The sequence below is a fragment of the Prionailurus viverrinus genome, chromosome B1, assembly GCF_022837055.1.
Source record: "Prionailurus viverrinus isolate Anna chromosome B1, UM_Priviv_1.0, whole genome shotgun sequence".
Classification (NCBI taxonomy): domain Eukaryota; kingdom Metazoa; phylum Chordata; class Mammalia; order Carnivora; family Felidae; genus Prionailurus; species Prionailurus viverrinus.
The window spans coordinates 39674750-39689687 of NC_062564.1; the positions used below are offsets into that span (position 1 = coordinate 39674750).

Consider the following 14938-nt stretch of genomic DNA (forward strand, 5'->3'; position numbering starts at 1 on the left):
CACTCTTGTTCTCTCTCTCTCAAAAATACATAACATTTAAAAAAAATTTTAATACAAATTTTTAAAAAATAAAGTATTATGAATACCTAAGAAAGAAAAAAGACAACATCCATCATAGTAGTTGTCTCAAAACAATGCTAGATAACTTATCAAAGATACCAAGTGATTAATAATCTTATTTTGGGCCCTGTATGCTTGCTATTAAGTCAATGATGCAAGTCAATTTTTGAAGTAGACTGCACAAATAAGTTCAAGAAGATTGTAACGGATCACCACATGGCCTTCAAGTGATAGTGGCTTGATATCGAAAATTCTTATTTTTACCAGTAGTATGTATATGTGTAAAATGCAACTACTTCTTGACTGGCTTTCTCTTCATCCAAACATCATTATAACCTATGTTTTTATCCTTTAAAGTTTTTTAAGATTCTTTAATTTCATAAAATTAATTTCAGCAGGTGTATCTGTTCAGAAGCCTGATACATGCAAAATACAAACTATAGATAATAAATGTCTGCATTCATTTTTAAAAGGTTTTTTAATCTTTGTAGCATGACCCTTCTTAATGGCCCAACAGTGCCAAAACTCTCATCAAACTTTCAGGCACTATATTTGGTATACCAGACTCTGATGGCGGGCGGGGGACAAATGATCCAGGAAGCTGAGGTCTGTCGTAGGTAATGACCAGGCTGTTATTCTGAATGATAATGCCAAGCTTGCACTGAACACTTTGCCTAATTAGACTTCACACAAGGGGGAAAATGCTTTAATATTTAACAAGTATAATGGTGTAATCAATGTACACAAATCAGACCTGATAAGGGATATTGCTTATTAAAGAGAGAGACAGATGGCTCCGGGAAAGGTATAATCATTAAATGTAAAATCTCACAGGCTCCAACTGTGAACACCAGCCACGTACTTTCAAATTACCATTCCAACTCCAGACACGATGCATTCATTATTTAGTTATGTCCTCTTGCTTATAGATACACCCACACCATAGATTTAATAAAATAACTAGGTTTAAAACTTATCTTTGCTGTTTCTCAAAGCTATCTTTTTTTAACTACTTTTGCTGCTGTCAAAAATCCCACTGAGTCAAGATGTCCAACATCTCTGTTATAACCTTTTCAGTGAGATAATTAGTCCTCCTTTTTATTACCTTCAAGAACACTTAATACGTTGGAAGCTTTCCTGACTCTATTAAATCCACCTTGCCTGCCACAAGATTATGAATACATAATTTGTTTATATTAAGCTTTTAAGAAAACATGAAGTAAGCAAACAGTACGCAGGAATATAGTTAAAAAACAGGCACACTTATGAACTGCAAATTATAGTAAGAGATGTCTGAGGGTGGGTTATCTGCTTGGTCTCTCCAAGGCCAGCTTTGCATGCAGATACAAAGATCCTAGAAGGCAACATGCCCATTCATGAACCCAGAAGCTTGCTAAGACTTTTAAATTGCTACATTTGTTAATTCCATGCATATTTACAGAGAACCTATGTGCCTACACACTGTGCTACACACTCCTTGGAATGTATCGGAAAACTGTGTAAACTATGGTCCCAATGCTCCAAGAGTCTACAGACTTGTCCAAGGAGGGCATAAAAGCAGCTACAGTGCCCACCATCTTGTGGGTACCTAGGGAGGTACTACGACAGCCTTGGGAGAAGGAGCTTTCATGGCAAACACATCTGTGTTCAAATGCTGGTTCTGCCTGTCATAGTCATCTGACCCAGCCAACAGATTTCATCTATATAAATAGCTCTTCAAATATTTTTGCATGGGTTTAAAAAAACTCCACAAATAAGGTGCTTCAAATAGTGTTTAGCACATAATAGATTTCTTCCTAAGCTTCTGCATTTCTGAATTCCCAGGATAAAATGGGCCTCATTTTAATCGAAAAACCAATTATTCAACCTTGACTTGGCTGCAATGATACCCATATCCACATCTTACCTCTCCTTGGCACAAATAATCCCATTTTTTAGTTGTGTCCCCAAACAAACTCCTCCAGAACTATTCTTACCGAGTGTTTCCAGAAAGATCATGGATTTGAAGTGCAGAGAACAAAGATTTCAAATCTTAATCTAGCTAGATGTGTATAGATGAAGCTGGAACATTTAGAACCAATTTGATTCATGAAGCTTTTGATGTTATTTCCATTTGTGATGTTGTAGAGTCAACAGGAAATAAAAAACAATCCCCTTGGACTTGCAGTGGGCACTAAGAGCTTACTAGCCCCAGGGAAGATGTTCCACATGTCATTAAGCCATAGCTTGAGGATATATTCCCTTCTTTGTATTACACTGTCCTGTGAGCTCCTTGAGGTCAGAAACCCATCTTTTCATCTCTATCTCTAGCCCTGAGCACAGTACCAAGCACACAGAAGGAGTTCCATAACCAGATTCTAAATCTGAGAATGGGCAGGTGGTGTATCATTGTAGGGGCACCTAAAATTACCAACCAGATGGCCATGGTACCTAAGATGCTATTATTTCTGCAAAATACTGATATTAAACCAAGCAATTTCAGAGATGACATTATTTCTGGTAATGGATTTTTGTTAACCAATGGTTCCCCCATTACTTCTAACCCCAGCAAGTCATGAACAAGACTATTAAATGAAGTCTTCAAATCCTCCAGGGTCCATGTGCCCCTTTCAAATATACAGTATTGCCATTTCAAAGATTTCTAATTCACCTAGATAAAATAAATTAACCTGGCCAGCTTTATTAAAAGCTTCTCCATTCATTCTCTGACTCTCATTCCTACGTGATTAAGAATAGCAGAAGGGGCACCTGGGTGGCTCAGTCGGTTAAGCGGCCGACTTCGGCTCAGGTCATGATCTCACGGTCCGTCCGTGAGTTCGAGTCCCGCGTCGGGCTCTGTGCTGACAGCTCAGAGCCTGGAGCCTGTTTCAGATTCTGTGTCTCCCTCTCTCTGACCCTCCCCCGTTCATGGTCTGTCTCTCTCTGTCGAAAAAATTAATAAACGTTAAAAAAAAAAAATAGCAGTAATACCTGTCTATTTCACACTGGCATAACATTTACCCCAAGAATAAGCAAACAGTCACTTATGGAGACCAGGGAAAGGAATCTAAAGAAGCAGGTGCCTCCCATGCATCTTCACCCTAAGCTGGACCATCTCCACAAGCCGAATAAACAACCCTTCATGCTTTCAGGCAATCAGAAGGTTCTATAAAGGACCAGCACCCACCCACCTGCCCCCACTCCGGTGAAAAGTATAAACACTCACTGGTCACCCTTTGGCCATCAATGAAATTCACCATCTTCAAAGGATGGAAAAGAAAGCACAGTCCAGGCAGTCAGTGAGCAAATAATTTCTACAGTTGGGTTCTGAAGCCACTGTCTTGAGTGGGAGAGAACCTAAAAAGCTTACAGTTCCTGCAACTACTCCTACCTCATTTCCCCCAGAACATGAGCATGAAAATACCTGCCCTGCATAAAGGGTCTAAATAAATATTCTCATGGCCTGTATTATCCACACTAATAATGACCCAGGGATTGGTCCAGACTCATTCTCAGAGGCAGACAAAAAGGTAATTCCAGTGAAATTGGATAAATTTTCTTGTATTCCCAAGGATACGCATAGAAAACATCCTCAGGATTTTTAATTACTTAAGTGGACAATATATACTCTCTTAAAAAAAAAAGAAAAGAAAGAAAACACATAAAAAACATTTTGAGACAACTCAAGACCCAAGATGTTGGATCAGCTTACTTGATCCAACAGAATTACTAGTTTCATGTTCAGATTTTGGCTTCAACCACCATTTGGATTGATGAATCCATTCACAGTCCATAAATTTCATTGCTTTGCATTCAAATGGCCCCTGGGCCTCAATGAGTAAATTCCTACTTTAGGGATTAAGAATGTGTTCGTGGCCACAGAGTGAGTCAGTTCTGGAACCCTTCCTCCACTAATCTAGTCTCCTTCTGGAGCAACTTGTCGACACCTCCATCTGGAAGAGAGATACATACACACACACATTCCTCAAATTGAGCTCACTCCAGTTATTCAGGCCCAGAAATCTATGGGCCATGAATTTAGTGAAAAAACAAAAGGAATCTCCCACCAAAGAACATGCTTTCGATTAAAGCCCGAGTGTGCAGGGCATAGGTACATCCAAAGAAACTCCTCCCTCCCTCCCACCCCCCAACAAAACACAAGTCTCCTCCCTTGGTTCCTCATTATGTAACTACAGATAATATTTAAATAAATCTTATGTCTATGCAAACAAGATATCCAAAGGTATCCTGGGTGTTTTGAGTCACATCTATGATGGCCCAAGAAGAAGTACTTATTTCCTATCCATTTGTATACAGAATAGATGGGAAATAAGAAAAGGACAGCTATTCTCTTTTGGACAGCTAATTAAAATAGCCAAGGGACAACGAGAAAGAATGAAATCATGCTATTTGTAGCAACGTGGATGGAACTGGAAAGTATTATGTTAAGTGAAATAGGTCAGTCAGAGAAGGACAGATATATGTTTTCACTCATGTGTGAAACTTGAGAAACTTAACAGAAGACCATGGGGGAAGGGAAGGGGAAAAAAATAGTTACAGAGAAGGAGGGGGGCAAACCATAAGATACTCCTAAATATAGAGAACAAACTGAGAGTTAATTGGGGGGGGAGAGGGGGAAATGGGTGATGGGCATTGAGGAGGGCACTTGTTGGGATGAGCACTGGGTGTTGCATGTAAGTGATGAACCACGGGAATCTACCCCCAAAACCAAGAGCACACTGTACACACTGTATGTTAGCCAATTTGATAATAAATTATATTTTAAAAAATCACAAAAAATAATAAAAATAATAATAAAGTAGCCAAGGAACACTAGGAATCCATTATTTCAACATTATTTTAACATTAAGTCTCAGTCACCATCTTGCTCCTCTCAGTCAAAAACTGTAAGTTACATAAGGATATCAAAGGTGGTTTTCTGGGATTAGTGGCCACTCCCAATCATCTTATCACAGTGACATATACACAGTAGGTGTTCAAGACATATTTGATTATAATCATCTAGAACTTAAGACATTAAAACTTTCCAAGAGTAGAATTAGAAATTCAGGGTCCATGGCAAATACAGAATGCTCCTTCTAGCCTTCCAAATGCTCCTTGATCCTTGTTTTCTCTTCTGTGCTTCCTTCCTGTGTGTTCGTGTAGTAATAACAGCTGATGTGTATGATTTATTACCATATGCTAAGCAGTTTACATACGTTATCTAAATCAATCCAATAAGCACACCATCCAGTAAGATAAGAACTATTACCCTCATTTTATAGATGAGAAAAGTGGGATCTAAAGAATTAAGTAAGTTGGGGCACCTGGGTGGCTCAGTTAAGCATCTGACTTCGGCTCAGGTCATGATCTGGCAGTTGTGAGTTCAAGCCCCGCATCAGGCTCTGGGCTGACAGCTCAGAGCCTGGAGCCCGCTCCAGACTCTGTGTCTCCCCCCACCCCCTCTCTCTCTCAAAAATAAATATTAAAAAAAAAAAAAGAATTAAGTAAGTTGCCCAAGATCACATAGTTAAGAGAGAGTGGAGCTGTGAGGCTGGGTGAATGGACTCCAATGGCCAAACCCATTCGTTGAAGTGTTGCTTCCTTATGCAGTTCACTGTTTCCTGCATTTTCTCACTTATTCAAGGGCTCAGTGTACACATTCATTCCCCTAATCTTCCCAAGAACCATATGAACTAACTTGGATTTCATTTCAGGTACTATTCTTCTTCCCACCAAGCTATCCTTCTCTTGTTTTTTTAATACTTTTTTTACATTTATTTATTTTTGAGAGAAACAGAGCACAAGCGGGGGGGCGGGGCGCAGAGAGAGAATGAGACACAGAATCCAAAGCAGGCTCCAGGCTCTGAGCTGTCAGCACAGAGCCCTACGTGGGGCTCGACTCACAAACCAGGAGATCATGATCTGAGCCAAAGTCGGAAGTTGAACTGACTGCGCCACCCAGGCGCCCCACTTGTTTTTTTTTTAAGTTTGCTTGGTCATTTCATTTCAAGACGCTCTATTAATTCTATAAAATGGGCTTTTGAAAGTTACAGTAACTTGCTTTTAACAAACTGTTCCCCAATTCAATACTGTTTCTAAATGTTTTGCATTTTTAAAAAACCCTGAATCAAGCTTCTTTTGCACCTGGGCAGGTTCTGTTTGCTTATTCACAGAAGGACTGGTTTATGCTTATGTGCCAACACATAATAAATAATGAGTCAAGGCCTCCTGCTCCCTGGCTGAGGCAGACATTGCGAACTGTAATGATTTTGTAAAACCCACATTCCCTCCCTACCGCACACAGCATCTGCCCTGGACACCAAACAAGGTGGCTCATTACCATAAAACCACTAGGAACATCTCTCTAAAAACACTCCCTGATCTTACAACACAGCCCACTCTACAGAAATGCCAACAGGACTCTATCCTGGGCCCCATGGACCTGGCTCCCTGCCTTTCTGTGAAACAGATCTGGGTGTATGTAACCAAATCTCTGACTGGGAACCAAAAGAACAGCTTATTTTCCTGTGGTTCCAGCTACCTCTCAAAGACCTGGAGGAGAACTGGCAACAACTAATAATTTTTACTTAGCTCCTTGCTAAAAGAGGATGCACTGCTTTTGGAAAAACCCTGCAGTAGGAGACCAAGGAGCTAGAGGCATCTAATAGGCAATGCACCAACGTGGGGATGCAGACAGGCTGCAGACCTCTTCCTAGCTCCTCATCAGAGCCCACCCAGCCTAAAGCCACGTGACTCAACCATGTGTCCCTCAAGAATAAACTGCTCATGTTTTTGCCTTGCTCTCTATCTAGATCCCAGACCCTTTCTATGCAGCCCACCTCCAATTTCATTTCTGGTTTGTTCCAGTTTTCCTAAGACCTGAGTTCTCAGCTACTCCTCAAAATAGCCTCACACACACTCCTTGGATCCCAACCGTATTCTAAACCATAGGCCCTTATCCTGGGCTCCGAGCTGCCTTTGCCTCCTGAATTCATACCCTTCTGGCCAGCCTGGGTGGCAATCCAGGGTGACACAAATCCTACACTGGCACCAGCTCACGGATCACCCAACACGAGGTCTGTCCCAGGCCTCAAGAGGGAGAACCAGAAATCGACATTTTAGAAGAATTCATCACAGCCTACCTTGAATGTAGGTATTTTCATCTCTTCCACACGCCCTCTAAGGCAGGAGGCAGTAGGAGAGAGAAGGGAGAGGGCAAAAAGAGACATATATGAAGGAAGGAGGGGAAGAGTGCCGTTATCCGTAGCACCTATTATGTCTGGTGGCTTTGCTCTTTCCCTTTACAGCTCCTTTTATTCTTGCAACAGCCTATAAGATATTATTATTAACCTCACTAGGCACACAAACAAACTAAACCTCAGAGATGTTCAATGATGGGACCAGGAGCCCCAGTCAGTCAGTGGTGGAGCTGGGATTCAAAGCCCGGGATTGCCCAGCTCCCAAGGCTCAAATGCTTTCCCCCCTACTGAGATCTTCCACAACTTGCCATTTCTGTAGTGTCCAGCAGAGTGCCTTCAGCTAAGAGGGGAATAATAAATATGTGTTGGATGAATGCATGAATGGTTGATTCCAGCCTTCACACTTTAATATTCTGCAACCCACACACTTGATTTTATTCATATATTCTGCTTACAAGAAGCCCACAAAGTGCCTTGATAAGAAGTTAAATGTCGTACAGAAATAAGTTGTACCACATTGTATTGTATTTTGAGCTCCAAGAAAAAGCTACACATAAAAATCTATAAATAAAAAGTGCTGAAGTAGACTTCCTGATAAAAATTCACTTGTCATCTTGCTCTGTCATGCCCAGAAGTAGATATAAGTACAACAATCTAAGGAAAATCAAAGTTTTCATGTTTTGTTAACCCTCAGAACACTAAGATGTTTTCTGGACTGCCAATTCACTGAGTACTCATGCCAGAAAAGACGGCACAGAGGTTTTCTCAGCTTCTACTTAAATTCCAGTTAGTTAACATACAGTGTAATATTAGTTTCGGGTGTACAGTGATTCAACACTCCCTTACATCACCCAGTGCCCATCACAGTGTACTACTTAATCTCCATTGCCTATTCACCCATCTCCGCTCACCCACCTCGCCTCTGTTAACCATCAATTTGTTCTCTATAGTTAATAAACTGTCACTTGGTTTTCCTCTCTTTTTTTTTCCCTTTGCTCATTTGTTTTGTTTCTTAAATGCCACATATGAGTGAAATCAGCTGGTATTTGCCTTTTTCTGATTTATTTCACGTAGCATAATATTCTCTACATCCATCCACGTTGTTGCAAATGGCAAGATTTCATTCTTTCATTCTTTTTTATGGTTGAGTAATATTCCATCATATACATCTTCTTTATCCATTCATCAATCTTGGGGTGTTTCCATACTTTGACTATTGTAGACAATGCTGCTATAAACATTGGGGTACATGTGTCCCTTTGAATCAGTATTTTTGTATCCTTTGGGTAAATAACTAGTAGGGTGATTGCTGGATTGTAGGATACTTCTATTTTTAACTTTTTGAGGAAACTCCCTGTTTCCTGAGTGGCTGCACCAGTTTGCATTCCCACCAACAGTGCAAGAGGGTTCTTCTTTCTCCACATCCTCGAAGATGGCACAGAGGTTATGAGCTCAAGTCCTAGAGTCAGACCTGGCAGATGTGAACTCCCGGCCCAGGCAGAGAACTTACAAACTGACTAGGACAAGTAACACACCTCTCCAAACCCTAGTTTCCTCACCTGTAAGATGCAAACACTAATAGTGCCTGTTTCCTAAGGTGATTATGCTGATTAAATGAGAGGCTTGTGGCCCACACTTAGCAGAGCAGCTGCTGTGTGGTTCAGTGGCCCTAAGTGGTAGCCACTTTATCCCCTGAGGAGAACTCTAACAGAAGTGCAACAAGAAACCCGACATGAATCACTTACCTCTCCAAATGTTATAAGCACTAAATTCACCTGAATCGTCTATTCCAGATTACTGTGGAACTACAATGATCATCAAGCAATACCATGGGTAATAATACTAAAATAGTAACAACCACCACCAACAGTGGTATGAACTATGTGCCAGGCACTGGTCTAACCACTTCTCCAGACAAGAGCATCACACACAGTTGTATACACTGTGCCGCACAAGAGAGCCCAGCTGCAAGTGAATGGGGCTGAAGCCCAATCCACTGGCATGGGTCGTCCACCATAAAGAGGTACCTCGCGGGCTAGCAGCAGCTGTGTTTACATGTATTAACTGATACACTAAAGTTAGCAAGTTTCTAACAAATGGGAGACAGGAGTAGAAAGTCACTTTGGGGAGTACCCAGGACCTGAAGCTGAAGATCATCATTTCAGTAACTGCCTCAACACAGTAGATGAGTAAACCTCAAAATCACCAGTGAACAACACTTCTTATTCAGCTGCGCAGCCATGGACCACGTGGGAACATGAAAAGAAGGTAGACTCTCTTGTTGGGTATAAATAGACAATTCCTACCTACCTCTTCCCTGCTTCCTGTTTCCCTCTTTCTCCATCAACTCAAATGTCTCTGTGTCTGATAATGAAAGTACCATATCTGACCCCAGGATACCCAAATGTTAGGTTCTGCATTGTCTAAAAACAACAACAAAAATTATCTGTGTGGCAAAGTAATGTTTCACTAAGTAATGGGTTCCAAATATGCCACTGCAAACTCTAGCACACAGTTGCCGTTTCTGTCCCTCCAGGAGGCACCTCCCCAGTGCAGGTTCCTAAAAATACTCCCAGGTATAAAGATGTTCATTTCCTCAAGCATCTGCAATCTTGGTCAGGTCAGGGGCTCTTGCCCAAATGAAAATTCATTCTGGATCTGGCTCTATACCTATCATTGTGGCTTAGACCCAGCTTCAGCTGGGGAAGGAGAGACAGGGGGACGCCACACCTTTACCAGCTGGATGTATGAGGGTAAAAACAATACTCTTGCAGTTCTGGAGAAGCATTAGTTTATGCAAATGAGATCTGTGTAACTTTTTGATGTGCTCAGAATCCTAAAAATAATCCAAACGTGTTTCACTTAAAGAAAAGTGATAATATAAATTATCTATGACCTTTACACAAAAGTTATTCCTAAAAGTTATTCCCTAAAGAGTCCAGATCTAGACCTTGGTGGAAAAACAGTGAAAATCAGATTGCCTTGTTTTAAAATCCCACCATATAAAAATCAGAATTTGATGTCTGGGACACCTGGGTGGCTTAGTCGGTTAAGCATCCGACTTCGGCTCAGGTCATGATCTCTCAGTGCATGAGTTCGAGCCGCACTTTGGGCCCTGTGTCGACAGCTCTGGAGCCTGGAGCCTGCTTCGGATTCTGTCTCCCTCTCTCTCTCTGCCCCTCCCCCACTCATGTTCTCTCCATATCTCTCTCTCTCTCTCTCTCAGAAGTGAATAAACATTTTTAAAAATAAGAAAAATTTTTAAAAAATAAAGAATTGGATATCTGATAATTTTTTGAACTCAGAGACTTCCTGCTAAGAGAAGAAATCCCTTGGCAAGAGGTTGGGCCTACAATGCAATGCTCTGAACTCTTCTCTAACTGTTGTTAATTTTACTTTACAGACTAACAGTGTTTAGTTTGCCATTGTAATTAAATTTCACAGAAAACCTGGAATATAATATTCTCTTATTCACTTGCAAACAATATGGCAATATTTTCAGTAATAATGTTTGCTTACATACATTGTCAGTATTTTTTCTACCAAATAGCAAATTACATCTGACAAAAACACCAACACACCTTTGAGTTGTTCAACAGTCTCAATGACTAACTTCATTCAGATTAGAATTTTGAAATAAGAGCTCTTTTCAAAACCTCACAGAAGAAAAATGCCTTTCAATAATGTATCTTGGAATGTAATGAAACATATTTTTTAAAGGTGGAACTTAATGTGGCCTCTTTAAAAATAAAAGAGAGACGAGAAGCTCCTTCTAGCAGGATAACATTTCTGAAGAAAAACTTGTATTATTATTAGTGCTACAAGTACCTGTTTAGGAAATAAAGCAATTTTAAACACATTAAAAGGGGAGCCTGGGTGGCTCAGACAGTTGAGTGTCTGACTTCGACTCAGGTCATGATCTCGCAGTCTGTGAGTTTGAGCCCTGAGTCGGGCTTTGTGCTGACACCTCAGAGCCTGGAGCCTGCTTCAGATTCTGTGTCACCCTCTCTCTCTTCCCCTCCCCTGCTTGTGCCCTGTCTCTCTCTGTCTCAAAAATGAATAAAAACATTTAAAAAGAAATTTAACACATTAAAAGGTAAAAATAAGCTTCATCAAAGACATACCTAAAAAAACTTGAAAATGCTCTAACAAAATCATATATTTATTTAGACAATTTTCTTAAAAGTTTGAATATAAGGATGTACAAAGTAAAAAGCCCAATTCTCAAATCTCCTTTAAACCTTTAAAGTTTTTCTAAAATAGTACCAAATCCATCATTTAAGATACCTTTCATTTCTTTTCAGGACTTTGGTAATGCTTTTCACACAAGGTTGCCCTTTTCTAATAAAGTACTCCAAGTAAAAACCAAGTTAGTTAAATTCCTTTGCTATCTTAAAGGACAGAATAATGGCAATAAACGCCCACCCAAGGTGATACACTAGGCAGAGGAGGCCCCTAGTGGTGAAGCTGCTGCTTGAACTTGGCTTTATCCATTTTCTAAGACTGCTTCATCATGAGGGCAAAATCAATAGGTAATAAAGTCTACCTGAGCTTTGCTTCTTTAATACCTCTATTAGCCTTAAAATATAGTAGGGCTATCATTTAGAATCCCAAGGTCCTTTCATCAGGAATATATATTAAAAAAAAAAAAAAAAGGATGTGACCTGAAGACTAACTTCATTACCTTCAGTGTTCAAATTGACAGATGTTTATTAAGCCCCTACACCCTGCTAGGCACTGAGCCAGGCACGGAGACAGGGTAAACAGGAGAGATGAGCGCCCGCACAGGGCTTCCTCTTCAATGTAATCATGTTACACTGAGGACAGCTAGAATAATATGAAGACTGAGAAGTACAACTCACCATATTATGACCTTACAATGGGTTCTTACCAACAGTAAAAACCTGAAGTACTGCCCACCCCACCCTCAAAGTGTTCTCCTCATTTTCAAACACCCATAAAGGGGAGCATCTGAAGTTGTTCAGCAAAATGAGGTTGAATGCATGAACGAATGGAAAAATAAGATTGCACAGAAAGGTTTTTAAATTAAAAAAAAAAAAAAAAAGTTGAAAACATACCAGAGTTGAGGATTCCTGAAAATAAAGGAAGACACAGGAGAGACAACATTTACAAAGTACTTACTGTGCTCCAGGCACAGGGATAAGATCCTAAATGTTATTTCACTCTGCCTAACACCTCCATAAGGTGAGGAATATTGCTGGCATTTTACAAAATAGGAAAGCATGGCTGGGAAAGAGTAAGTGACTTGCCCAAGGTTATACAGTTAATAAATGGGAGAGGCTGTTTGGAGCCCAGGTACCTGGGATACCAAAGCAAATGTTCACTTCACTATAAATTGGTGAATCCCAAAGTTTGAGAGTTTGCTTTGAACTCCATTAATACTGCCTGTAAGCAGACATATGAGATTTGGAACACAAAGATGAACAGAATTAAAGCATTTCAATACTGTATAATTTAGAGAACATATAGTATGGTAATTCAATGCAAAGAAATTATTAAATATTTATTGGGTATGTCCCATCTCTTGCTTTCCAGGAACTGACATTCTCTGGGAACACAACACAGGATCCCATATCGTATTATGCACTATTACACGTATTCGAGTCACTTTTTTATGACTAAGGCTTTATTTTTTTCCTTTATGCTTCTATTTCCAAGTTTGAAAGATTTCCCTCCTTCCCATTAGCAACATGACATCACAGGGTTTATTAATCCTGCACAGGGCTTATTAATCCTCATTGTGCAAGTAACACTACAGTAATTATGGCTTTCTTGTATGAACTATGTTAACAAAATCCAAGGAATCTGGTGGGATTAAGTTTAAAATTCTAGTAAAACGATGTGAAAGAGGAGTTCATTATCTTTATTTTATCTAGCCCTCTCTAACGACATTTAAGTAAAAACTAGTCCGAGGCTTTGAAATCAGAATAAAAGTGGAGTTTGCGAAATAAGCACTCCAGTATTCATTAGTGTTTCCCAAGCCTCACTGTTTCGGCATGTACAGTGCTGTGAAAATCTCTTCCTCTCCCATCGCTCTTTCTTCGCTCATCGATGTAAAGATAACTTCAAAATCATTGACGGTAGTGCAGGTGCAGGAAGTGTCGCGGAAACAACAACTTTGCCTTCTCTTTGTACAGCTTTCCTCCTCCTCCCGGACCTTTAAAACTCTCACCTCCCCCCAGACCACGTCCTCGAAAAGCTTCTCTCCCCTGACCGCACGAAACACTTGCTCGGGGCATCCTGCGGATCGCGGTGACCCTCGAACACATTCCCCACCGCCCCGCTCCCAGGCAGCAGACCACGCGGCCCACCGGCCGCCCTCGGCACGCCCCCTCCACCCTCTCCATCACCGCAAAAATAATACACCGACACCAGCAAAGTAGTCACGCGGGCACGTGTGAGGATACTTTTTTAGTAGATGCCCGAGAAAGCAATTAAACAGCTAAAGGCCACAAGAGAGGGTGGCGAAGCCGAAGTGACCGCCCGCGCGCGGCGGCCGCGGACCCTCCCCGGTCGCCAGCTCCGCGTCCTCGCGCGTCCACCTGAAGGCGCCGCGCCCTCCGCGGGGCCGAGCCGCCCCGGCCCCAGCCCCCCGCCGCGGCGCGGAACCCCCTCCCCCGCCGGCACCCGCAGCACCCCCGCAGCCGGGAATGGCTGGAGGCCGGGCGCGGCTCAGTCTCCCCCCCGCAGCACGAGCCACCCGGGGTCGCGGGCTGGGCAGCGCGAGGAAGCCGCGCGGAGCTGCGCGGACCCGCGAGCCGCACCGACGCCCCCGCGCGGCACACCGTGCCTGGCGGCCCCGGGAGGGGGACCCGACTCACCCCGAGGCGCCCTCCGGGCTGCCGGGCCGGCCCTGCTGCTCCTGCCGCCGCCGAACTTTCCCTCCTGCGCGGCTGCCTCGGGCTCGGCTCCACCTCCCGCTCCGGCAGCCGCGGAGCCTCCAGGGACCCGGGGGGCGGGGAGCGGCGGCGGCGGCGGCGGGCGGGCGGGCTGAACCGCGGCCAAGCCCCGGCGCCCCACCGCCGGGTGGGAGCCCGGCGGCCGTGAGCCCGCGCTGCAGCGGCAGGGCCGGGGTCGCGCTTGGCTGCGCCCACCCGCTTCCCCAGCCGTCCCTCTGCAGTGCGTCCCTCTGCCCCGTCGGAGCGGGGCGCCCTGGCCGAAGCCTGCCCGGTATCTGCAGGGGGCACGCCCGGAGTCCGGGGTTCCCCTGCAATGACTGGCGCCGAGATGTGGAGAAATGGAGAGAAGGGGCTGGGACACTGCGGCACGGCCGGTACCCCGGGAGAGAGGCGGTGGGGTGTGATCCTCTTTCTGGACAGAGTTTCCCAGGCCCGCTCCCTCCCACACCCAGTGGTCTGCCTTCCCCTCCATGGGCCGACTTACTTACAAAAACTTTGTAAATTGGATTTCGGAGAGTTAATCCTTTGCGGCCCTGGTCACTTGTAACATCTTCATTAAGGAACCTCTATTTACAGCGAAGGTCAGAAACCCTTTGGCTCTGAGACCCCACTCCTGTGGAGAAGTGATGTCTGTAGGGATCCCTGATGGCCACTGAGGAGGCCTAGGAGGGGAGGGTGGAGAAGGATGGAAGTCGGCAAGTGGACTATTGAGTAGTAAAAGCCCCTCACGCGCACATGCACACACCCGCAAACACTCCCTGGGGCCATGGGTGCCTT

General features: G+C 43.1%; 1 protein-coding gene across 5 annotated transcripts in view; it reads right to left on the reverse strand.

Annotated features, from left to right (window-relative positions):
* The window catches only part of CSGALNACT1 (chondroitin sulfate N-acetylgalactosaminyltransferase 1), a 342341-nt gene extending 328136 nt beyond the window's left edge, over positions 1 to 14205 (reverse strand). For 3 of the 5 annotated variants that reach the window (XM_047856669.1, XM_047856680.1, XM_047856668.1), the window contains exon 1: positions 14084 to 14184. The gene's annotated coding sequence lies outside the window, so the exon portion shown is untranslated. Of the gene's footprint in view, positions 1 to 14083 lie in introns of all 5 variants that reach the window. The other 2 variants (XM_047856667.1, XM_047856682.1) reach the window with 1 other exon arrangement.
* Between the last annotated feature and the right edge of the window lie 733 nt (positions 14206 to 14938).